The 24623-nt window shown below is 33.4% G+C and overlaps 1 protein-coding gene across 5 annotated transcripts in view; it reads left to right on the forward strand.

Annotated features, from left to right (window-relative positions):
* wdp (windpipe) overlaps positions 1-24623 on the forward strand; it is a 76932-nt gene that overhangs the window by 34646 nt on the left and 17663 nt on the right. For all 5 annotated transcript variants that reach the window (XM_065367510.1, XM_065367509.1, XM_065367512.1 and 2 more), the window contains exon 2: positions 2875-2950. The gene's annotated coding sequence lies outside the window, so the exon portion shown is untranslated. The remainder of the gene's footprint in view (positions 1-2874; positions 2951-24623) is intronic.

The following is a 24623-nucleotide window of genomic DNA, read 5'->3' on the forward strand; positions in this document are numbered from 1 at the left end:
GCTGTATACGGACGATTTATGAACTTTTTCATGGAAATTCATTTTTTTCCTTAAACAAATTGAACCAATGTCAATTACCTACGATTATGAACTTTTTCTTCTGAAATATATCGTCTGGTGTGTTTACACGATTACCCAACTCAGAAACAATCTCAATTTGACCTTTTTGTGGCTCCACACTACATGATGCTGGAATAATCAACAAAATTATGATTGAATAAAATTTAGATGATACTTCAAGCAAAACACTTTTCATTTCACTTCCCAACTGTCTCCTCACAATCTACTTACACAAGCAACTTCCATTTGGGATTTTTTTCCTCATCTTTATTCCATTGGCATTGCATATTGTAAACTGGTTGAGAACCACTGGACCAGTTTCAAAAACGCATCGTTTATTAGAATCGATCTACTACAAACCACTTCGACAATAAATCAGAACGAACCCTTTCCATTTTTTATAATAAGAAAAAACAGACGATTTATAATTTTGGAAACACCCTATACTTACGAGTTTTAAAAATTTTGGCACGAACTCTGAAAAAGTGAAAGTCATATTAAAAACAAAAATCCAGTCAAAAGTTATTCCCAACGATTACGATTTTTAGATCACACTGTACATAGAACTCTGATCACAACTCAGTAAACGTATCCATCTGAAGCTGACATTTATCTCTAAAATATACGAAGTATACGTGCCATCCAAAGTTCATTCTCAATTCTCATCGATATATTTCGTCAGCAAGGGTATGGAAAAAAAAGTAAAATTAAAAAAAAACCGTTCGTTTCGAGGAGTATTTTATTTTCCTTATCAATATATCATAAATTCACACAATGTACATATCACTCGTACACGTGAAATATACGCAAGTAGATGTACCCTAGCTAGTGGCTAATGCCTACACTGCAGGTATTTAATAAAACATACAAATACATTAAAACAATTTGTGTACGTAACGTAAATCGTATAGATACATATTAGTTGACCTCGAAGAACGAATACCTACATTTGAACCAGTTAAAGCGAGTAACAGCAGACAGAAATCATCAATTTCCTTTTGTATGAGAAATTACTTTTCTTTTAATTCCAGACTCGATACCATAAACGGAAAGTAGTGAACTCGTAATGAATGTTTCGCGTGTTGTCTTCGTACACATTAAAATGGTTATCAACGGTGGTGTAGGAAAAAAAAGAACCTTTTTTACAATTCGCCAACTATTTATTTACAATAAACAGTCGATAGATTTTAATTGCGTATGCGGTTATCGTGCTCTATTACTTTCGTTTATATGTTGTTGTCGTCTCCGTAATTCGCTACTCGCTTCCCTCCTCCTCGTTTGCCCGAAGTAATTTTTCAATTTGTATGTGAATGAGACATGATGTGGTGTAGGTCTTTCTGTATCTGTGTAGGTACTCGCAAGTTTCCAAGATACACATGTACAAGAGCTTTTTACGAGATACAAAACGATTTCCTTCTCGAATAGGCACTCAAAGTAGCCTACGATTAATCTGCAGTCTACGAGTGTATCAGAATAATGATGTTATAGATAAGCTATATAACCATTCGGATATAGTTCGAATTAAAGCTCGCTTAAGATCAAAGAGGTTTCGAATTATGAATTATGGGTCATCAGTTCAAGTTCAAATTCACCTGATAGGAAATGTACCTACGTAATTTGAGGTTATTGATATCGTACTTGTACACTGTGCTCTCTGTCTGTATTCTTAATGGGTTTATTTCCTTTCGGCATAGCGTATTATTTTGTATGTTGATATAATATTTTTTCGTAATATTTCGTAATGAAAGTAACTGGGGATTTCGATAATTTTTTTAAAATGAAAACAATGTGTATCAAGACTTGAGAAAAAAAGACTTTTTCATTTAAAAATATTCAAGAATTCTCTATTTGAAAAATAAATAAAAAAAGTATCGAAACTTTCTCGCTTTCTTAGACGTTCTTGAACTAATAAAATGAAGGTACATCCAAAATGAGCCACATCTCACTTTCAGTTATGCAACATTCCTCTCCTCCCTCCCTCCATCGCATCAATCAAAATGATGATACTTTCGAAATATTATTTTTCTGATTCAAAGCCCAACGGAAATTAATTTTTTTTAAGGAAGTGGGGGGAGGGGTTAAACTTGGTGCACCTTGGACAGTCGAAAAATACACAATTTTATTTTGGGGGGCAGTTCAATTCAAACCCTGGGACTCGATGATGTTTATTTACAAATGAGTGAATAAAACCTGACCGGAGAATTTCTAAACAATATTATTTGAAAAAAATGTAATATCAAATTTGAAATAATTAATTGCTACACTAGTTCGAAAAAAGTAAAAAAAAATCAGATTTAAGGTACTGCTAAGAAAAAAATTCCTCAGAGAAGTAAGGGCAAAATTTTTTTGAAAATCGATGTTTGAAAAATTCAAAAACTCAACGAACATTTTCCTCCCAAATGTTATCCAATTTTGAAAATTTTCTGTAATTTTTGTACCCATTTTCCAATTTTGTAATTTTTAATTGATTTGGCAACTTCCTCAGATTTCACGATAAGATCTTGCAAAAAGTACGAAAGTTACTTTGATCACATTTTTGGTGAAAAAAAAGTAACTTCTAATAAATAATTCTGAGAAAAGTTAACTAACTCACTGAAAAGTTAGCTCTATGGGTTTTTGTTCACAGGCGTAGAAAGGAAATTCAAGCCCTTCCCCCCAGGGAGCAAAACAATTATTCAAACCCTCCCTGACCCTCCCTAAAATAATTAAAAATTATTTGCAGGTAATTTTTTTAGTATAGAAAAATGCACATAAAATTCTTTTCTTGGTTAATCTCAAGCTGTACTAACGTGACGCTTTTTTTTTTCTTTTCAGATTACAAATTTTGAAGATAGTTCCTAGTATTTTAAAGTACACAATTGATGACATTGGGATTTCCAAACACACAAAGGTGAGTGAACTTTTCAATTCATCTAATCTTAAGTACATGCTTACGTCAAAATATGTACGCTATAGAATGTTGTTTTTTGGATGGGAGGGATGGGAAGGGGTATTCAATAGTTGGAATGTGGCTAATTTTTGAAAAATGGGGGTCACAGATTTGATTGGGGAAATTTCAGTGGGACATGGAGTAAAATTTTTATCCTGTCGTTCTCAAATCTATAACAATTCAAGTAGCAAAAACAGAATTTGATTCTCAAAAGTGATTGGAAAATCTACGTCTGCTCAATTAAATTCATTAAATGCATCAAAATTTAATTTACTTTTTAATGATATCTCACGAAGGCTTTTCTGAATTTTTGAAAATCCACCAAAAATACATTATTATTTCTTGAAGGTTCAAATTTCTTATCAGTAGGATTTTTTTGTTGTTTTCTCTTTTTTTGAATAAATTTTAGTCTTTTGGCTTTGAAACATTACTTACTCATGCTTTAAAAATTAGGATCTAATTTTGTGGGAAGGGAGTGGAAATTTCATTTTTTTTTCAAAATTTGATGCAATTTATCAAAAAATTATCAATCCCAAACAGCACAAAAAATTTTGAACCGGACAAAGAGGCATCGATAAAAGACCCCCAAAACACATCACCCACCAAATTTCAGGAGCTGAAATCAATTTTTCAATTTTTGGCGAATTTTTGAAAATTTAAATTTGGTTCTAAAAAAGAAAAAAAAAACAAAATTTTGCCAAATTGACTTAGAAGGCTATCATTTGGCATGTACTATATTTTTGATCTTCTGACTTGATTGTGGAAGGTTTCGAACCGTTCTGAAGCCTCCAGTGGATTCTGATTTTTTTCATCACAAGAAAATTGATTTGAACTGACACAAAAATTTTTTTAAATATGAGCTCAAGTAGATGGTAAGAGTGAAAAATATGGTGAATTCGAGTTTATATGTAGGTGCTGAATTTTATTGTCACTCTATACTTACTACAGCTTATTTTTCGAAAACAATAAAATCTAAAAATCTGCTGAAGGCTCCAGAACGGTTCGAAAGCATCACGAATCGACTCGGGATGTTAAAAATAGCATTCAAAACAAACCACATTTCAGCCTTTTATGTCAAATAGATCAAATTTTGATTACTTTTGAAAGAAATGGGCCAAAATTAAAATATTCAAAAATTCTCTAAAAATTGAAAAATCAATTCCAGCACCTGAAATTGTCGCTAGTGGTGTGTTTTCGGATCCTTCGTTGATTCTCCTTTGCCCGATTAACAAATTTTTGGCCAATCTTTTTATAAGTAAGTAAACAACGATTGTGGTTTTCCTTCTAAAGATCATAGAAGTCTGAAGGGTCATACAAGTCCCTCAAAACTTTGGGCTAATGAAACTTCAAAAATTGAAAAACAAATCGTTTGTACTGCTTGTGATAATACAAACCTCAAACATAAACTCATATTTTGAGAAAAATTCCTCCGACACCCCATTCCCAACTTCTCCCCTCCATTTTACTAAACGTTAAAAATCCGAAAATATTGCCTGAAAGTGAGAAAAATTACACAGCAGATGCATCAAAAATTACATAGCAAACCAAAAGTCAGCATAATCAAATAAGGGTAGGTATAATTCTTTCAAGCTCGAATATTCGAAATTTCCAACTTACAAGAGAACAGGAAACGACAAATGAACCCAAAACCAAACAACACGAACAACAAGTGTCAGTCCACCACCGTGCCCTGCACCACTGAAGCGAAACAAATGATTAATTTCACAAGGTGTTAAAACCGAACCACGACTCCTTTATTACTTCACGTTGATAATTGAAAAAATCCATTTAAAAGGTTGAACGGTTAACACGCCATTACGGTCAGGTAGGTAAATGTATATCTCTAAGAGTAGATCAAACACGATGGCTACCAGACTGGATTAAATTTCGCGGAAATATTCGATAAAAATAAATAACCGTCTGGTCTCGACCGGGTCGCCAAATACTCACAAGATATTTGAACGAAATTCAATTGAAAAAATAACAAAATGCACTCAAAATAAATAGAATTCCGCGCCATAATTATTATTTACAACCTTACATCATTTACACTAAATGATCTTCTCGATTACAGACAAGGAAGGTGCTTTGGTATAGCTAATGACGAGCGGTCAAATCTCTCCTATAGGTTATAGTATGTACTTGCTTACAGGATGATGCTACGTTAACAAAAAAACTTGCACATGTCATTTAATAAAAGCCTATTGTTCATTTTAGTAATACACGTTTAAAATTAACGCTATCCTCTCTATCTCATGTAAGTCTACGAGTACTTGAAGATTGCCTGCGGTCTTTTCATCATCCTCAAAAGTTTCAATACCTATAGCCTCAAGTTACTCTGGAAGCATTCAGACCGAAACATCTTCGTGGCAAGGTATTGTGCATGCATTTGCATGATAACAATACCTACAGGTACGCAGGTCTATGGTCTATACTCGCTATACGTAGACAATATTTCAATGAAAGTTGAAGAAACTCGGTACCACGTGCCTGCAATGAGTGGTAATTCGATTCACGTACATTAAACGTACATCAACAAGCACTTTAACGTCAAATAACGCCAATGGATTGACATCGCGGGTCGCGCCATCGCATCGTGTCATGAAAGTAAACGTCGAACAGGAAATAATATTAAATTCTCGAAAAGATGAAAAACAACACGCCGCAGTTCACATCTATAGCCATAGTTTTATGGCAAGATCTAGAATTATAAATCACATATACGAGTAATGCATCTGCTTGCTAATCCAATATACTTACATTTACCTACCCTCCTCCCCTCCTCACCCTTCCGTAATAATTCTAAACGTAATTTATTACATTCGCGAACGAAAAATCTATAAAAAATCAAATCTTTAATGTGTATTTTAATTTAACGTCGTCGGTGTAATCCAACTTTCGCCATTTGCCATAAAAAAAATCAACATTTAGAAAGATAGATAACCACTAACCTGCCTTATTGACTTTTACCTTTGGCAAGTTGGGCTGAAATTTTTTTCCCAGTAATGTTTTCATCGTATTATCACCTTGACAATAAACAGGAAAATTTACCTTGATACGAGCTGAGGCGAAAAACATTAAAAATGAATTTGTAAACGTTTATAAGAAAACAAATTGCAGCCAACTCGCGCAGCGGAGGTTTGGTTAATCATCTTATTTTGCAACAAACTGGTATCATTAGATGATTTGCTTAAATTGTATTTAATCGTGTAAATTAAACTAACACCATTTACCTACATCGAGTAATTGGGTTTTTATTGAATTATTTACTAAAGTAAACGTATTAACATAGGCTTGGTTTGCGAAAGCCTCCTTCCTTTTTTTCCTCCAAGGAACTACAACTCGTACTTGTAAATAGAGGAGTAGGTAGATACATTCAAGTAGGTGTTTTTCCAACTCATCAAACTGCTTGTACTTCTGCATAGAGTAGAATTTTGAAAATAAAAAATTACGTGGCATCTTATAGATACACATTATATACTAAACACTTTTTACTCGTTTTTACACACGTACACTTTCATTCATTGGCTGATTCAAGGTTAAAGAAAATTTATAGCTTGACAACATGTCCGCATTGAAATAGTTTGTTACACTCGCGCTGCTACTATCGCAGGGTTTCCATTTCCAAAGTAATTAAACGAATTAAAAGCTTTACTACGATCGGTCTCAATTAGTATACGATACGATGTCGTATGTTCTAAAAGACGTAAAACTCGTTACAGAACTCTCACGCCTCTAATACTTACGAGTAATTCCGGTGGGCTTTTACTTATGTATTAAGTATGTATAGGCACTAAACGATCGTTCTGAACGAAAAAAAAAACCATCGTTGTACAGCTACTTTGAATTACCAAAATTGAAAATTATATCATCTATATGCACGACGATTGCTTAGCAGGTTTCTACCCCCCTCCCCCGGCTCCTAGCGGGGTTTCCAGGGTCGTCTTCTCTTTTTAATTACAGAATTGAACTCAGAAAAAACATTTTGAAATGTGAAGTTTTTGAGTAGTAAGTAGGTACTTACTCGTGATTGGAAATCAGAAGTTTTCTACAACAGTGATTAGAGATTTAAACATTATCCTTTATGTAGTTGTAGGTACTTTCAAATTGAGTGTTTTTTAAGTCAAACGATCCATAAAATAATAACTTGAAGATTGGTTCTGAAAATACTGCACCTATAGCTATTTGAAGCATGTGTTTCCAAAACGCACTAAGTCCAAAAAAATATTGATAAGAAATTCATGGTACTTAGTACAATTTGGAAACGTAGAAGTGGACCAAATTGGCTGATTTATTGATATGTTCTAGCCAAGACCCTTAGGCACAACATATCAAAAAATCAGCCATTTTGGGCCGCAACTTTATGCTAGATGGCCTTGCAACCTCAGAATCTTTGAAAATGGTCTTAGTGCGTTTTGGAAACACATGCTTCATTTGTAGATAATTTTAAACGATCAAATTTCAATTTTTCCAAAATGCTCACTTTCCACTGGATTGACTGCAAAATAATTTTTTTTTTCTGAAAAAATAACGAAACATTTTTTTGGGCAGCTACAACTTTGAGAATTTTTATTTATATACCTACATATTTTTACTTGCTTTGGGTTTTGAGACATTTACAAATGTTGGGTTAAAGTTTCTCAACCTAAAAAAAGAGCTCAAATCCGGAGCATAAGTCTACAAAAGGCTCCTCGTAATAAATTAAGAACTAGATTCAAAAGCGCATCCTAATTTTGAATTTCAATCCACATGGATCGGATTTTTCTAAAAACTTTGGTTTGAGAGAATTTTGAAAAAAAAAGAGGAAAGGAAAAATGATTCTTCTGTGAATTTTGTTAAATAAGATTCTTCAAGATTCTGATTTCAAATTAAATCGATCTTATAAATTCTAAAAACACCCATTTCAGAAAATAAAATACGAGTAGAATAAAACAATATAAAAATTTGGGCATACTTTGAGTCCTGAAGAGGAGGGACGAGAAAAGGGATATGGGATTAGGAGGGAAAATCCGGGAAATTTGAAAAATCAATTCTATGTATAATTTAATGCAGGTGAACTATTTTAAACTGAAATTTAATATCTCAGCAGGCCAATTTGATTTCAAAACGTTTCTATTGTTCGGGGGGGAAGGGGTGAGAGGAGGAGAACCATTTGAGCATTTAAAAAGTAACTTCGGAATTCTCAATTAAAATCGGTCAAAAATGCTGAAATGGTGACAAAAGAGAAAGCGGATTGAAAAATATTGATAAAATAACATGATTCGCAGGAGAAAAAAGTTCAGAATTTTGCTAAAAATCATTTTCGAAAATATTGAATAAAAATTCAAGAGAAATTTTTAACCCCCAGAAAAATTTCAATTTTCAATTTCTTTTCTTGTCAGGCAGTTTTACATTACTTCAGAAGGGGGGGGGGGAGGGCTTGTACTCAATTTTTTCCAAAATTTAAAAAAAAGTAACTTCAGTTACCTACCAAAAAAGCTTGACTATTCCAGAAAATGACAAAACGTGAGCAAAACATAAAATAATTTTAAAACGCCAGAAAATTACAAATTGAAATGTTTTGGTTTTTAATTAAATAAAATCTAACTAAGTATTTTGCAACCTTTTGATGAAAAATCGAAACTTTTTGGAAATTTTGGGCGTCAATAAAGTGAGAATTTTGCAAATTTTGGCAAAACACTGACAATTTTAGCTTTTTGGCATTTTTTGGCAAAAAAAATCCGAGACTTCTAGAAGTTTTGGACAATCTTTGAAAAAAACAGACTTTTTGAAATTTTCTGCAAATTTTTCTAAAAAGGGAGAACTTTTGTCAATTTTTGAAAAAACTGAAAATTTTTGATAATATTTGGCAAAAAAGCAAAACTTTTTGGGAATTATGAACTGGTAAAAAAAAGTTATACCTAATTTTTGGAAATATCATGCAAAAAATGAGGCTTTTGATTGGTTTTCGAAAAAAAGTGAGACTCTTAAGCAATTTTGCAAAACAGTATAAGAATTTATGTCAAAAATCAAAAATTTTTAAAAATAGCAATTTTAGAAATTATTTTAAGGAAATGATATTTTTCCCGTATTTTTTAAAAATGAAAAAGAAAATTCAAAAATAATCCAATTTTACATAAATTTTTATTTTCCTTTTTGAGATTTGACCAACAGGTCAATTTTGAAAATTTTCGAATTCAGGAGATGGGGATGAAGAGTAAAGCAGCAGCAATGAAGATTGCTCAGCAGGGTCTCAGATTTGTATAAAAGTTCTCGCCTTATGATGTCAGCTAGACCACATATAAAGGTCTATCAAGTAATGAAAATGAATTGTTAAATTATACATTCAACGTACCAGTACCTTAATAACTACATACGTGTACATGCATTCGAAAAAATCCAGCATATTAAGTTATGAAACTTTTTCATTTAAAACTTGACACTGAATAATTGAACATAACTGTTCTTACAACATTTGGTCAAATTCCAAAATTTTCAACTAAAAAAAAAAAGAATGTGTTGATGTTTAATTTAATTAAAATGGAAATGTTTATAAAAAACTTCATGGAACGCTTTCTTTAATATATATCGGTAAGTCGGTTAAAAAAATTGATGAAAGATTCCAAAACTTCTCGTGGAGCACTCCAAGTTTTTTTATTTCAAAACCTGCATTTTTCAAAAAAAAAAAAAATTTAACTATATTTGAGATTTGAAAATCGTAAATGGAAAAAAAATACTCGTTGAGAAGAGGGAAAAAATGAAAAGCCATCCCACATCATTTATAGAGGAAATATCTATATTGAGAGGGCATTTGATTTTCGAGGTGGAGGGGGTGGCGGGCACAGCTGAATGATGACGAGAAAATGACAAAATGCCTACCAATAGAGACACATCGTAAACAGCCGGAATCCTAATAAAATTATAATAATAACGAGCATACCAATAACAATTTAAATTCAGACACCATCAGCTGCTCATTTCAACAAAGCCCTTTACATTTTAAAAACGCGTCACAAATTGGAAATTAAATTATTTAGCTACTTTCATTTTCATTTTTTCGTCGCTTTTTAATATCTCTAGCAAGCTTAAAATGGGTAATTTCCGTCTTATTTATCGAATCGATTCGATCTTCGAACTACAAAATTACATAGAAGACGTAGGCATTCGAAAACTACATCACGACTACATCGTAAGCCCAGCACGATATCCATAATACCTTAGCTCGAGCTCGATTTCCCAAAAATATAGAATCATGTGAGTTGGGCTCGCGACAAAACACCAACAGTGGCCAGTGGCGTCAATCGTGGTAATATTCGGCCAACAATAGCTCGACCATTTTCGTAAACTATAGCCACACAGCAATGATATACCTTCCTAATACCTGTGAAGAAAAAACCAATACTTACACACTGAGACATAGTGAGAGAGAGAGAGAAAGAGAGCAAAAACCGTCAACTCATTCTGAAGGAAAATCTACACTGTATCCGTCGGCGATCATAGACAGTATTGAAAAAAATCTTCGGCTAGTTTCTCACCAGTCACTAGTCAGTCAGTCGTCTGACCGGTAAAACTATCATCTACCCATCAATGAAGAAAGAAGGGTAGTTCTTAGCAATGGTTCTTAGTACATCATCGATTACCACAGCCCACTACAACAATGTTTAAAATCTGTATAAGTATTGTACTAATTCTTCTTCGCTATGGTAAGACGAACGAGTTCCTTTAGGCGGGAAAAAATCTTGAAAAATATTCCTCCGTTGATACGAGTAATGAGAGATGAACCAGGGCTACACCACCACCACCACCACCGTCGCACGTTCTCTACGACAAATTCTAACTAAACAGTTCGATGATAAAACGAGTTTTAAAAAAAAGTAAATTTATACTGTAACATATTACGTTCATTTTATATAAGAGTATGGTATAGTACAAGTACTGATTTATGTCCGCAAACCAAACCATGCTGTACAGTACAGTACCTACAGTACCATCGCGGTGACATTTAATGGAAACTGATTGATTGATATTTTAGGATACATCTCGGAATATGGGATTAACCGTAGTGAGATTCACGCCGAGCCGAAAAAAAATTATAAAAATCTTATTAATACGGAACCGGTTTAGCCTTTAAGGAGTATAATATACCTAATGGATCGTGTTTAGAATGCGTAATACCGCGCCTGACAGTAATATCACGCAGACGAGTACATCTGGTTGCGATGCTGCCCTTTTTTTCTCCATCTCTTGCCTTGTCTCTCCTTTCTTTTTCATATGCACCTACATTTAAATACATATAAAAAGGATAGAGTTACGTGGTTCGTCAATATTTTGGAGGCATTCCAGACTCGTTGTTGATTCTTTTACATACGAGAAAAAAAATACAAGATCATGGTGTCGCGGTGAATTTCAAAAAAAAAAGTATATTCGTACAAAGGCGATCAAACTTTCGACTATAAAACAATCAAAGTCCGATACTGTAACAACGTTACGTGCGCAACTGCGCATAAATTAATTTTTACGATAAAAATCTTTCAAAGGTTTATATAACGCATGCGAGGACACCCTGTGGTTTTAAGTATACTTTGTATAACGATCTTACAGATAAAACATTTAAATAGGCTGTTTTTTTCGTAGACTTTCGAGGGTGGCCTGTTTCATCTTTCTTTACTTAAGCGTATCTACGATATTTTTAGTCGAATTTCTTCGGAGGAAATTCGGTCGGCTCTGACTAATGCTAGTGTGTTGATGGGTGGCAGGAGGTGAAAAGGGATGAAAGGGGTGAGAACGCAATTTGGATGCAATATTTTTTGGTTTTTCTTCAAAAGTTACTGATAATTTTCGTTTTTAAAAATTTCTAAATCACTGCCCCTTCAATTCGTTTATCAGGCAAATGCCAAAAAAATTAAATGTGGGATAAAAGTCATTCCACTGGAGGTGAGAAGTTACGGTCGCCAATTAAAATGAAAAAAATCTTGTTCGTCTCTTGGGCACGAAAAAATGATCTTTGTTTTGTATTTTGTTTTTCTGGAATTTGCCCAGAAACAGATTTGAAGGGGCAATGGTTTGAAAATTGTCGATTTGGATTTCGATGGAACTTGTAAACGCCATTAAAAATGTTTTTATGACCAAATACTTGACCCATTTTCAAATTTAAAAAACTGTACTTAAGGTTGTATAATTAGATGTTCCTTCAATTTTGACCATTTATGTTTAAGAAATTCAAAAGACAGTCCTAACATAAAATCAAAAATTAGATTTGCCCTCATTTTGAGCAAGATGTAGAAAGGGACCCTTATCGTAAAAATGTTGTAACTTAGATTCATAGAAAACCGAAAATTATATAGGTACACTATTTTTAAAAATAAAAGAGAATGGAAAACCCTTCTGAACTTCATTTTGGGGGCTCAAGATCCACAAAAAAGGGAGAATTTTCAACGCTGGGGTACAATTGGTACCTGGTGTCTGCCGTAGAGTATTTCTCACCCCTCATATTTGATCTCCATCGTATCCTGGAAGGAGAGGTGCATCGTTTAGGTGGGTCTAAATGGTACGAATGTGAACTAAAATTCACCTCAAAGGCTCAAAGATATTAGGTATTACACAACATGTTCAAACATGAGTTTTTCATTTTTGTAGAAAAAAATCTCAATTCATGGTTTTATGAAGAAGTGAATCTTTTATCGCGTGCAATTCTCATTGAGCTGAAATTCTGCTTACTAAAAGACCATTGCACCCTTCATAAACAAACTTTGAGCTGCCAAAATTGATTTTTCATTTTTTAGAGAATTTTTGAAAATCTGACGTTCAAATTACAAAGGGGACCTACCTTTATGACCTATCAATTCTGATCAATCTGAAATTTGGGTCGTTTAAAGAGTTTACCACGTGCTTGCACCTCAGAACCAAACAGAGCTGCTGAGGTTGATTTTTAGATTTTTGAAAAATTTTTAAATTGCATTTTTTTGCTTTACCTACCAAAACCACTCAAAATGTGAGCAAATAGACTCCAGTTTGGCTCCAAAGTGGTCGCAGTCGATTCGGGGAGGAGTATCGTAGAACATATTTAGGGGGTGAAGGAAGTTTCGAGAAATTTTCTCCAGGAATGGGTGATTTTTGACTTTTTTTCAATAAGGGAACCCTTTGAACTAGCACTCTATGCGCCAAAACTGCCCTAACTAAATTTTTAGGCCATGAAATTCATTTTTAAATTTCTGGCGAATTCTTGAAAATTTTAAAATTAAAAAAAAAAGTGTAGAAGGACGATTTTTTTCAACTTTTTTATGAAACATGAATTTTTTAAGCAAAGCGGACCAATAATGTGAACAATTCCTTCAATCCAACTTCCATACATTGACAATTACTAATTTTGTGCCATTCTGGAGCCTCCAGCGATTATTTAGTTTTCTCCATCAATTTCAAATCATTCTGGAGGGGCCATAAAATGAACTTGAGAACCATTAACTTTGGTCAATGCTTATTGGGCGCCCTCTCAATCGTTTCACGTGGTTACCGAGGAATTCCAGAAGTGCCAAATCAACAGTGAATTTTTGACTAATTTGCAAATTCCAGAATAAATGAAAAAAAAATCAAATTTTCAAAGAAGACTGTTTTTTTGGTTAGTAGCCTCAGGGTATGTCTACATCATCACTCGACTCGAAAAAACAATCGCAATTTGACCTTTTTGGAGCCTTCAGTGAGTTTTCAAATTTCTCCTTAATAGACCTCGATCAAAAATATTTAGTATTTCATAAAAAAAGTTGTTTTTTACATTTTTTTAAAATTTCAAAAATTCGCCAAAAATCCAAAAATTAACTTCAAGACTTGAATCCTCTTTGGGTGTGCTTTTGTGTGTGTGTGTGTGTGTGTGTGTGGGGGGGGGGTTGGGACCTGGTTTTCAGCTTCTTTGAAATCAGAGAGCGCCAGTTCAGAAGGTTCCTTTCAAGCATGAAATTTCAAACAATCAAAAAAAGAATAAATCTATCAACTCATTCGCTTAGATTCGCAAATTCATTTTGTCTAATCGACTGAGAAAGTCAAATTTATCACAGAATAAATTTTCAGCTGCCAAAATTGATTACAGGTTCTCTTGGAGCAATTCCAATCATCAAAAGGTCACAATCAAATGTCGTTCAAATTTTACTGAAATTTCATCAGTTTCTGAAAATTTTCATTGATTTTATTTTATTTTAGTGTTTTTAAACCATTTATTGCGTTTTTATTTTTTTTTAAATGCAACTTATGTCCATATTTTCTGAGCAATTTCCCCAGATTTTACTGAAATTTCACGATGTAAATCATCACTTCGCAAATTATTTCAATTCGGTAGATTTTTCAATCCAAAAATAACGTCCTTAGGATGTTTAGTAGGACCTTTTTGAATTCGGATTTGTGTCTTCTCCACGGTCTATCCAAATTAACCTTCAGCTTACAGACGTCGTGGAAGTCACCGATACAATCGAGGAGGGAGAAGGGGATATGTGGATTTCAGCGGAATAATAATTATGACTTCGTTATTATCTTATAGTCTTCCTATCGATCATGTTTCTGTACTTACTGTGTAGACCATAAAACTACTGATACACACATATTTAAAGATGAAATTCGGCTCTAAACATCCCAGCAGCGATACTTGTACAATGTACAGTATGTAACTTTAAACCAAACCATAGACATAGACCGTCGATGACTCTTCAATCGAGTAGGTACTACTTCCCGACAAAATTCTTTTTATGTATACAATACACACGAACCTCACCCGCAATTGCTATCCTACAGTGTCTCTGCCCAAGCTGTAGCTTCGACATACCAAAGTCTCCGAATTTAATCGTATTAACCATGTCGACGACCAATCATCTCGCTATATTTCAAAGGATTCTACTTCCTTGGGCTTATTCCATATTTCCATTCAGCGCAGAACTACATATAAGCCCGGTGATATTTTAAATCTTTAGGTACCTACTTATATTCATTTCCAAATAAACCATATACGATTCCTAGACACTCTTTTTAGTACTTGAACATACCTAATGCTGCGTCTGTCTCTCACCGCCAGCGCAAAGGTACGAAGTAGAGGCAGCACATTTCGCATCTATTTATGAAAATACACAACTCCTCTCATTTATACTCGTCCAGTCGTCCTGCTGGCAAATGGCAGGGTATTTTTCACTTTCCATGTTTATGCTAACAAACAACAAACTGTAAAGTTGTTGTTGCAGTATACACACTGTCTCGTATAGGTATAGAACGACACGACAATAGACAACTAACTCCCTATCTATACGTTGTATTTTACTTGTACTTATAATCTTTCCAGCGCAAATTTATCATCTCATTATCGCTATGGAAAGTTGCAATCGTATACACGAGCCAGTGTATGGAACATTGGGAATAGATATGTGTACTTAAAGGTGGTTCAGCCGTCACCATAGAGGCCAGTTCCCCTAGACCTATAGTCGCTATCGTCGTCGTCGGTTTCTCTTAATATTGTTTTTAATTGTTGTCCATATTTATAGGTAAACGTATAAGTTACCTATGTTTACTGGTTTAGTAATATTATGCCCATGTTATCTCGTGTCGCAGAGTCGTCCAATTCGATATAAATATACAAGCGCAAGCTGCACAATAACAAATTACAATTTATTATCAAAGCCTAATAAAAGTAGCTCGACGAGTTCGCCGCCTTGTCTCCAGTGCAAGAGTTAGCCTATATGTACCAGTACTATAGGTAGAAGATATATACCTATGGATACATTTGTCAAGTCGTCTAATTCGACGTCAATTGTGTATTCCGGTGAGCGCTGAGCGCAGTAAACGTCTCAAGTGCATTGTCATCCGAGATGGCGATGAAATGACCTAAAAATGCATACCGTCGTCATTTATCCTCCTTCTCTGGCATAGGTTTAGTATATCTACTACTACTGCGTATGTACATCCAGTCTTCAAACTTGGAGCAGGAAAGAAATTCGAGACGTAGCGTAGGGTTCGTCGCGCGTGACATTCAGGAGGATCGTCGTATAGTGACAACGGTCATCTCAAGATGACATCTTTCAATCGATATATCTACGTGGTCAAGATGGGTGTTCCATGGGTTTCAACGAGTGGTCAGTCGAGACTTGCGAAAGAATCGTGTTCATGTGGCCAATGGGGAGTGCCAAAATATTTGATTTTTTAAAAAATAATTCAGGAGATTGGAAGCTGTACTGCAGAAGCAAATCATTTGAGAGAAAGTTTTTGCGATTTGAATATGTACTTCAATTTTGGAGAATGTGTTGGGGGAAGGATCCCAAAACCCGAAATTAATTTTCAAAGTCATTTTTGAGGGTCATCTTTTAAAATTTTTGCTATGAAAGTGAGAATGGGGCAAATTGCTCTTGACATAATTTTTCGAGACAAACAGCAAACTTCCTCTCATAATATAGTCTATCTATAGAACTGAATAAATTATCAGCATGTTAGGAAAAAAAGACACCTATTGAATTTTTTTGCATGGGGGACAAACCAGATTTTTAGGTATGAAAAATCGAAATTTGAGATAATTTTCCGAAAACCTTCATAATGAATGATTATTCTATTAAAAAAGTAAAATTACTGCAAGAGCAAAATTTTTTTGAAAAAATTGATTAAAAACCCAAAAAACAGCAATTTTTGTTTCAGTATTTTTTCAAAATCTTCATCGTCAATGGGGATTGGGCGGGGAGGGGTTGATGTAGATCGCCCTTGGAAAATGCATTAAACCGCACTTGATTTTTCGTCATTGAGATGAGACGATTCTTTCACTAAAGTAACCTCCATTTTAAAAAATTGTCAATTTTTTTTACAAATATATTTGGTTCGATGTTTTTTTATCAGCCCCTCCTTCTCTTCCTTTCAAATTTCAGGTTTTTCTTTCATAAGTTCAAAACGCTAACGAACAATTTCACCTTGCGTTCCATTTCAAACGATTTTTCAGCTCTATTCTCAAAAAGAGGAGGAGAAGAAGAGGGGTTTAAACTGTAATTTTTTTATATTTTTCATTTTTCGTGGATTGACAATTGCTTCGAAGTTAGTAAAAATATTTTTATCTACATATTTGAGAAGCGTAAAGTCACTGAGAAAAAATTTTAGCTTCTGGGATGCTTCTGAGAGAGAGATATGGGTCATCAAAGAGGAAACATTTTTGAAAAAATTGTGTTTTTTTTGCTCCAGCTTCTACCCATCCTATTCTGGAAAAATGGTCCAGTTTCAAAAGATAAAAATTTGAGATTCTGCGTCAACTTGGGCTCTTTTCGTCAAGCGTTCTGAGTGGTTAAAAATGTGTAATTCGCTTATTTTGGGGGTGAATTCCAGTTTTGAAAATTTTTTCCTCTGAAACATTTCACATTAATTAAGCCAAAACATCGAAAGATGTCATTTCTAAAACTGGAGAAATATTTTGACATACAGTGGTGCCGAATTTTTGGTCATTATCGTCAGTTTCAAAAAATCAAAAAAAAAAAAAAAAATGGCAAAAAATGCCAAATTTTTTTTGAAATTCAATTACCAAAAAATTGGTTTACATATCGTTCCAAAATATTTCTTCAGTTTCAGAAAAGATATCTATCAATATTTTGACATAAATAATGCGAAATATTCAAAAAGAAATTATTTTGAAAACACCAATTTACCCAAAAATACACGATTTGCAAATTTTCAACTGCTCAATAGAATCAAAAGGAAGCTATTAAATTTTGATGGTAATGGTCTAGGTTACCGCAGAAGCTCAATGAGTATAAGCAAGAGCGAAAAATCGCAGTTTTTTCGAAAGGGCCCTTTTACAAATGAGGAGGTGGATAGCAAAACGCAATAACTCCATTTTTGTTTTTTTTTTTGGGAAATTAGGAAAAATTGTCAGGAGGGGAAGGGTGGGGGGTCGAGTTCCGAAATTGGTGTCAAATGAAAGGGGAAGGTGCCACAAATAAAATTTCCACTCAATTTCAAAATTTCGGTCACCTGGGTAAGCACAGTGAGGAAAAGAAAAAAAAGTTACCTATTGCGTTTTGAACACAAATTTTATTCCAAAAAATTGAAAAATTATAGAAAAAAAACTTGTTTGATCGAGAATTTTCGATAAAAAACAATGAAAAAACTGGAATGCGAAATTCAAACAATTCCTGTGTGTGATATGGCATTCAGAGAGTGGCAACGAAAGCATCATTTTTTAAAGTAACTCCTACCCAACGATTTTCAGTACACCCACCCAATGAAAAAAAACAGTGTTACCACATCTGCGCAACTGAAATGTATAAAAAGTAGTGGAGTTATTGCGTTTTGCAAACAAAATCTCATTTTTTAATGCATTTAGCTCTAAAATCAGACTTGTTTTCCTCGATTGCGCTATGATATTCAACTGATGGACAAAATCTGACACCAGGAATGGATTCCCCGTTGAATTTTACATAAGGATAGATATCAAACTCAATTTTCGTAATTTTGGAGTTATTGCGTTTTGCTATCCACCTCCTCAAATTTATCTTGAAATAAGTGATTTGCAAATTATCAACCACTCAATAGAACCCTGAATGGTAGAAGGAATTTAGAGCGAAGAAATCACATTTTTTTTTTTTTGAAAATGCCTCTTCTTTGAGGACCCACATCTCCCCTCCAGGGGCACTTCCGGAGCTAAAATTTTTCCTGAGTGACTTTCATTTCAAAATGAAGGGCTTCACTGAATTTGGTCAAAATCCTTCAACATTTTTTCTTTGCAATCCATTCTACTGAGATAAAATCATTTATCTATTGATAATTAAAAATTGAAAATTATAATAACAAAGAGCTAAATTGCTAGAAATACTAACTGAAAGTTTTCAAAAATCGCCTAAAATGCTTGAAAACTTGTAAGCGGTGAATTATCATCGACATGAGACCAAAAGATGTTGTTTTAAATTTTTTAAAAAAAGTTCAAAATACTTAGCTGATTTAGGACATTGAATAATATTGACACGTTTTAAATGCAATTTTTATGTCTTGAAGATTTTTTTCCCAATTTGAAACACATTTCAATGCAGCAACTTTTTTTCCCTGCAAATTCATCTATTTTTGAGTTATTTGAATTTCCTTTATTTGAAACATTTTTCAATTATTCTTTTTCTATTTTCTTCTGTGCCAAGATTAAGGGGTTCTGAATCGATACGATGGTCAATGGTCATAATTATGAATTTGGGTTTGGGACTAATGTTTTTGAATATCAGTTATAGGTACCAATCAGGATGAGAAGTTTTTTTTTCTTCAAAATGTCGAGTTATTATACTCCTCTAGTCTAGCCCACTTCTTCCTTCCTTCTCTATTGAAATATTGATAAACAAAATGACCAATACGATCGGTACAAAAAAAATCCCAACTTATTAAATGTTTTATGTTTTCATTAAAATGCAACTATTTAACAAACCCAACGTGTTTATAAAAACGAATTTGTCTGACGAAAAAGCGTGACATAATCACTGAGCAAGACCACTTACAACTTTATTACCATTTGACAATTTTATTGTAGGTAGGTACCAGTTTGGCGAAAAATTTTGACACATCTATTTTTCAATAGAATCTTAACACAACCTGAAGGAGAATAATTGCGAATATGTTTAGCACCGGTGATTTCGTTTCTCGTTAATCTGCCTAGATTATAAAAACCTTCAACGTCACACCACGTGAAAAAAATTAAAAATTCGGTTCAAATATAATGTCTCGTTTAAAATGAATAATGAAATTCCCAAAAGCATTCCGAACCGCAAACATTGAAACGGTATCATATTTCATTGGCATCATCATCATCATCATCAACATATTCTCATCCATTAAGTGGTAAACTACTTAGACGTCGTGTTAAAGCAATCGTATGGGTTTTAAAGGTTCGCATCCTTTATCAACCTAGTTTTAATTTACCATCGTTTAAAATCTTTTGATAGCTGAGGTTTCACATCTGGTCTAAAAACATACGGTGGTGTAAAAACCTTAGGCTATTATCGGTCGGCTTTTTAATACTAAAACTTGTCGTACGTTTCTTCGAATAATTTAAACTTCCCTAGAGAGAGATATACGGATTTTGTTTACTAATTCACTTTTTTTCTCATTATTTTTTTCCCCTTCAAGTCTTCAGTAGCAGTAGTGATTAAAACGCAAGGTCGTTACGATGACTCGTCCAACATATTCCAGCCGAATTTCACGGTCAAATTGGTGCAACTGCAGCTGACAATGAGCAGATTGACTCGCGTCGTTACAAATTAGCCGACGTTATATTTATAAAACAAACATTGAAAAAATCTTGGCAAGCACAAATCCACGTATTAAAATGGTTTAAATTGAAAAGTGTCATTTCTGGTAATTTAAAAATAAACTCCAGCGAAGCCTCGAGTGCAACGAAAGGGGTAAACGGTGTCAGATCTTTCGTCAACTTCCAAACTGTAGATCTATAGGGCTGTAAAATATGTACGACTCGTAGAATTTACTTGAACAGAAATGTAAAGAAAATTAAGCATAGTGATATGGGCAAAACGTGCCAACTAAATTGGCATACCTAATATATTTTTCAATACTTATCGGGAACGATTCGGGCGAATGGGGGCGGTTTGTGAAGACCTTGAGGCGGATTTAAAATACCGTATTTGTTTTTTTTCTCTCTTTTTAACCACCGTACTCTGTTGTACATTTAATTACTAAATTAGGTAGATATCTAGATACTCGAATATGTAATACGAGCGCTTCCTTCGAGTATTACTTCACTACCTATACAGACCGCCACAGTGAGACATATAAAGCGGATTGTATAATTACAGTAATTTCTATTCGTGATGATTATTTGTATAAATGTAAATAGAATATATTTCAAGTTCGACAGTGGAACTGATTTCGTGCTAAGAATAGCACCGCAGTCCGGAACGCGCGGTATTCGTTTGAAATTAAAATCAACCTTTTGCCTATTACAATGCGATGATATTCAAATAGGTACGAGCCAGTTGGAAATTGATCAGTAGCCGAGATCTGTGTAAATGCTACCTTGATGGGTAAATTATTCAAAACTTGGAAATTACCTATTCGAATTTTATAGAGATTCGTTTGTTGGTATTCCATTGTGAAGTGATTTTTTCTCCTCTCTTATGAGGTGGAACTGTGAAATTGTATTCTAAAGAAAGACGATATATGCTGGAAAAGTGGACAGAATCGTCGAATAATATACGAATGAAACAAATTGTTTTACAGAGATGATGATAGATAAAGATCAGTTGGCAACTACTCGTATACGATATACGTGAATCACAATTGCATAATCGGTCACTAGACAAATCAAACCACGTGGAGTATTCTATAAATATAAAATGGTTGGAAAATCATTGAGATTATTTTAATCGGGACATTAAATGTTATTTTAAAAGATGAACTGTTTTGCCTCTTCAATCATGATAGTTTCACTCCATTTTTTTTCGAGTTCCTTTGGAGGCCCCGAACCGATGACTGCGATGCCTTAAAAGCTTTTCATCCGCCCTATTGTCACTTCAAATTCAAAATATTCTCAGAAAATATTTTTTTATACGTCATTATGTCAATAATTATGACGATAATTTACAATTTATGCCATTTTTAAAACATTTTAGATAGGTGCCCAATTTTTAAAATATTTTGTGATTTTTGAATTAGGTATGTACTTGACATTATCAAAAAATAAAATAATGACGTTGAACTGTACAATTTTTTCAATTGAAAAAATTGAAATTTGTACCCTCTTCCTCAGGAAATAGCTGAATGACCCTAAAGTAATGTTTTCCAGTGTATTCAACAAATTTAATTTTTTCAAAGTTTTTAGAACATAATGGCGACACCCTTCCCCCTTCAAGTAGGTAAAAATGAAGAGTTCAAACTCGATTTTTTGAATTTTTTCAATTACAGAATTTGCATTTTTTTTCTATTTTTTTCAAATTTTTGAAACATAAGTTTTTATATTTTAAAATTTAAACCATCTTTATGGAATAAAATTTTAAGATTTTGGAAATTTTATACCAGGTGCAACTTAAAATATGTGACTGAGCCGATACAGAGTCATTGAGTGAATTCTGATGAAGTTCAACATTTGTTAATTCTTTACTAATCTCAAACCTTTGTTTCATTTTTTTTGGCGTTTTAGAGAATCAAAGTCTGGAGAAAATTGTCCATTCTGTCTCCTCCTCTTTACAACTCTATTCTTTTTTCAAAATTGGGAGCATGAGGGAAACCAAGACCTTGAATCATTTTCAATCAATTGATATTCTGACCATATTAAATGTTAAAAATACAGTAAAAGCTCGTTATAATGCTGATTTTGTTATACCTAACGCTGATTTCGTTATAACACTGATTTCCACTGGTCCCTAGACAACCCCATTTAAACTAATGTAAAATTAATCCCGCTATAACGCTCATGAGCAATTATAAATCTCGTTTTAACGCTCTAAAATTCAGGAAAAATCAGATTTTAAAAATAATTTTGACAACAAAAAACCAATTTTTTGCGACAAAAAAGCTTACTTTCATGTAAAAAATTCTCACTTACTGAGAATTTTGGCCGCAACAACAGTTTTCTTTTGCAATTTTTGCAAGTTTTGAATTTTAAAAAAGTAAATGAAACTTTTTATGGAACAATGTTGCCAAAAAATCTGTTTTTTAACTTTCAACAGTTTCAGTTCATACAACAAGTAAAATTATTTTTGATTTTGGCCAAAAAAAGTAAAGATTTTTTGTTAAGCTAATCCAAGTTTAATAGAAGCTTGATTACAAATTCTTACAAAGAAAGCAGGTAAGTAAGTATCTAAAGTTTTTACAAAAGAGTCGAGTTCTAGATTTTTCATCATTTGAGAAGAAAACTGAAAAGTAAAATTTTTCAAAACTTCGGTAAGCAACTGACTACTTTTTGGAAAATTTGAAACAAAAAAGCAAGGCTTTCTGAAAATTTTGACCACAGAAAACAGTTACAACAGACCTCAAAATCAAAGTAAAATTTCATTTTTTTTTTCAATTTCCAACTGGAACAGTTGTTCAAATTCAAAATAAAGTTCACATTTCCACTTCTTTTATTACATTCTTTTTGCTTTAAAACTAGAATTTGCGGTATTACACTCATCAGCGTTAAAATGAGACTTTTGGTTATAATGTGTTTCGGTTTATAACACTTTTTTTGCAGTCCCTTGAAGAGCATTATGCTTATAACGAGCTTTTACTGTAATGAAAAATTGCTTCATTATGGGTAATAAATTCATAGTCTTTGAGATTGCGAAGAACGTGTTACATTCAGGGCTGTTGAATTACCGTAATTTATTCGCTGGTAAAATATGGCGGTAAAATACGGTAAAATATGGTATTTCACCACTTTGGATATGAAGAATTATAGAGGGCAGATTGTATGACTCTCATTCAAATCTGAACTAAGTTTAACTCATTGTTTTTGACGAGTTAAACTGAGTTCAACTCTTGACAAGAGTTGAACGAGAGTCGTACAAGTGACCCCTATAGTAGTTTGACTACGAAGTTCTGAACATTCTGACCTGCCCCTGAAGTAAATTTTCATCATTAGGTGTTATTAGAGATTATAGGAAATTTTCCATGGAAGTTTTTTGGAAATTTAGAGGAAAAATTTTTGGTAACTTTCAAGTCATAAACTTCCATGGAAATTTGGAAATTTATGAAGAAAAGTTGGAAAAAAAGTATTCAATTTTACTTTTTGGTAAATTACAGCAATAAACTTTTGGTAAAATACTTACGGTAAAATACCGCCGTAATTTACCTACATAAATTACCTTACAGCCCTGGTTGGTTACATTACCAATCAATAGAGACTTGGAAGATCCTGTTAAAACTGAGAGTAGCAGTGTTTTGAAGGAAACTAAAAGCACTCAACCAACGTCGAAGAACTATTTTGAAATCTTCTCCAAAATCATAGTGTTTCTTGTCAGGGAATGATGATTTGGACAACAAAAATTTCCAAAACTCTCATGATAGTGAAAACAATTCAGAGTGAGTTTCAAAATTGACTAAATGGAGAAGTTTACACAACAGTAACTGATCAAAATCTCCAGATCTCAACTATCTCGCTAATTGTGTTGAAATCAAGATTTTCTTGTCCAAATTAGATTTGTTACAGAGTTCTTAAGAAGAAGCTATTTTGAAGTCAAGATTGTTCTAAATGGAAAGAAGCAATGCATACCATGATAAAATCCATGGCTACTAACAATGTGTGGGATTTAGTTCCTAGACCACAGGGAAAGCCTGTTCAATGAAACCAATGGGTTTTTCGCATTAAAACAACCCCAGTTTACTAAAAATTGACAAAATCGTGTGACATATCGTTAACTATCAGGTTTTTTAGAGCACTGAATACGAATATCAACCAATTTTTTTGATTTGGTCCCTCAAATGCCCTCATCAGGTATAGACAACTTTTGAAAGACAGGAATTGCTTGACTTATGAAGATGCCTTAAACATCATAGACATTTTTCCATCTTGAATTTGCAAGTCAACATGAAAAAGTTGAGGTACAACACAACTTTAAAACTCAAAGGTGCTCAAATGGACTTTTAAGACAAATTCGTATAAATTTTCAGTCGTCGTCGTCATGGTTCCTTGTCCTTTACAGGACATTGGAAATAGTACCTAATATTATTTCCTCTCTATTTTGATGAC

This window comes from Planococcus citri, chromosome 5 (assembly GCF_950023065.1).
Source record: "Planococcus citri chromosome 5, ihPlaCitr1.1, whole genome shotgun sequence".
In the NCBI taxonomy this organism is placed as follows: domain Eukaryota; kingdom Metazoa; phylum Arthropoda; class Insecta; order Hemiptera; family Pseudococcidae; genus Planococcus; species Planococcus citri.